The sequence below is a fragment of the Salmo salar genome, chromosome ssa13 (assembly GCF_905237065.1).
Source record: "Salmo salar chromosome ssa13, Ssal_v3.1, whole genome shotgun sequence".
Taxonomy (NCBI): Eukaryota; Metazoa; Chordata; class Actinopteri; order Salmoniformes; family Salmonidae; genus Salmo; species Salmo salar.
Genome location: NC_059454.1, coordinates 99,799,358 through 99,802,467, shown reverse-complemented (window position 1 = coordinate 99,802,467; position 3,110 = coordinate 99,799,358).

The following is a 3,110-nucleotide window of genomic DNA, read 5'->3' as shown; positions in this document are numbered from 1 at the left end:
CAGCACGGATAACGTCTAATTTACCTTTCGCTCCGCCTACTCTAGTCCTACTCCCATTGCTGTGTTAATTTATTCAATTAAAGTAGAAACGTTATTATGGTCCTTTAATAACTAATTGAAAAAAAGATACACAGATATCACATAGGAAGAAAATATCCTATGCAGCCTGCTTGATAGGCTAAATGCAAAGCATAATTTGTAAACCTGTAACAAAAAGCTGTATTAGTTTTATCAATAAACATTCCCAAGACATCTCATAAATATTGTAAGCCATATCTTATAAAGCCTATATCATTTATCCAGGACATTTTATTGAAGTTTATGAACCATATTGTTTTCTTCACGTGTTCATGTGAAATGGGAAACTGGGAGGTGCGAAGTCTGAAATCCGACATGTTTGTGTTCAAGTGCTTGTTATTAATGTTGTTAATAATAACGTTGTTAATAATGAAGTTAGCTTGTTTGCTTAACATTGACAATATGGTCAAACTAGCTAGGCCTACATGATCTATAGGCTACCTATTAATAAGGAAGTTGTCAAAAACTGATCTGTCAACTTTTGGTTGAAAAGGTGAAAGGTAAGTGGTAAAAATTCACAACTCGGCCCCAAAAATTATTCACTTGCAATTCCGACGTGGAGTATAGATAACTCCGATAGCATGTGAACACGGGCGAGAATGAAACGCATGAGTGGGATCGGCTTTGACGGTTTGGTTCTTATTCAACCTGTAGGCGTATGGTACAGATTACTTTTCTCAGGATTATATTTTATTACAAAAAATGTTATATATATTTTTTGTTTGTTTATTTAACCTTCATTTAACTAGGCAAATCAGTTAAGAAAAAATGGAATTTACAATGATGGCCTACCAAAAGGCAAAAGGCCTCCTGGGATTAAAAATACAAAATTAAATAAAAATATAGGACAAAACACACATCACAACAAGCGAGACACCACAACACTACACAAAGAGAGACCTAAGACAACAACATAGTATGGCAGCAGCACATGACGACAAAATGGTAGCAACACACCATGGCAGCTGCACAAAACATGGTACAGACATTATTGGGCACAGGTAATTTACAGTGCCTTCATAAAGTATTCATACCCCTTGACTTATTCCACATTTTGTTGTGTTACAGCCTGAATTCAAAAGGGATAAAATTCACCCATCTACACACAATATCCCATAATGACAAAGTGAAAACATGTTTTTAGAAATGTCAGCAAATGTATTTAAAATTAAATATAGAAATATCTCATTTACATAAGTGTTCACACCCCTGAGTCAATACATGTTAGAATCACATTTGGCAGCGATTACTGCTGTGAGTCTTTCTGGGTAAGTCTCGAAGAGCTTTGCACACCTGGATTGTACAATATTTGTACTTTTTTTTTAATTCTTCAAGCTCTGTCAAGTTGGTTGTTGATCATTGCTAGACAGCCATTTTCAAGTCTTTTCATAGATTTTCATGCCGTTTTTAAGTCAAAACTATAACTAGGCCACTCAGGAACATTCAGTGTCGTCTTGGTAAGCAACTCCAGTGTATATTTCACCTTGTGTTTTAGGTTATTGTCCTGCTGAAAGGTGGATTTGTCTCCCAGTGTCTGTTGGAAAGCAGACTGAACCAGATTTCCTCTAGGATTTGGCCTGTACTTAGCTCCATTCTGTTTCTTTTTATCCTAGAAACTCCCTAGTCCTTGCCGATGGCAAACATACCCACAACATGATGCAGCCACCACCATGCATGAAAATATGAAGAGTGGTACTCAGTGATGTTTTGTGTTGGATTTGCTGCCAAATATAATGCTTTGTATTCGTCTGTCTTATGTAACCATACCAAACATAACATATCATATTAATTTGAATGTCCCGGATTTACATTTACTATGTTACATCTAGTCTATGTACAGGCTTTATTCTTTTCACTCTGTAATTTAGGTTAGTACTGTGGAGTAACTACAATGTTGTTGATCCTTCTTCAGTTTTCTCCTATCAGAGCCATTAAACTCTGTAATGGTTTAAAAGTCACCATTGGCCTCACGGTGAAATCCCTAAGCGGTTTCCTTCCTCTCTGGGCAGCTGTATCTTTTTAGTGACTGGGTGTATTGATACACCATCCGAAGTGTAATTAATAACTTCACCATGCTCAAAGGGATATTCAATGTCAACATTTATTTTACCCATCTACCAATAGGTGCCCTTCTTTGTGAGGCATTGGAAAACCTCCCTGGTCTTTGTGGTTGAATCTGTGTTTGAAATGTACTGCTCGACTTATGGAATGTACAGATAATTGTATAGGTGCGGTACAGAAAGGAGGTAGTCATTTAAAAATTCATTTTAAACACTATTATAGCTCAGAGAGTGAGTCCATGCAACTTATTATGTATTATAAAGCAAATCTTTACTCATTCACTTTTTTATGCTTCCCATAACAAAGGGGTTGAATACTCAAGACATTTCAGCTTTTCATTTTCTATTAATTTGTAAAAATGTCTAAAAACACAATTCCACTAGTGACCCAAAATCTAAATGTAATCCATTTTAAATACAGTCAGTAACACAACAAAATGCGGAATAAGTCCAAGGGTGTGAATACTTTCTGAAGGCGCTGTATAATTTAATGTCAATAACCTGTCAATAGTTTTCAGTTAAATAAAGGTTAAATTAAAAATGTAAATAAAAATGGTTGCCATGGTCAGCAGCCTGTGTTCAAACATCATGTGGGGATCTTATCACACCTTTTTATTATTTATTAAACCTTTATTTAACTAGGCAAGTCAGTTAACACATTCTTATTTACAATGACGGCCTAGCAAAAGGCAAAAGGCCTCATGCGGGGATGAGCTGGGAATAAAAAATAATTAAATAAAAATATAGGACAAAACACACATCACGACAAGAGAGACACTACAACACTACATAAAGAGAGACCTAAGACGACAACATAGCATGGAAGCAACACATGACAACACAGCATGGTAGAAACACAACATGACAACAACATGGTAGAAACACAACATGGCAGCAGCACAACATGGTAGCAGGACAAAACCTGACCACATCTCCATCCTCTAATAATGCATGATGTTGTGTGCTCGGATG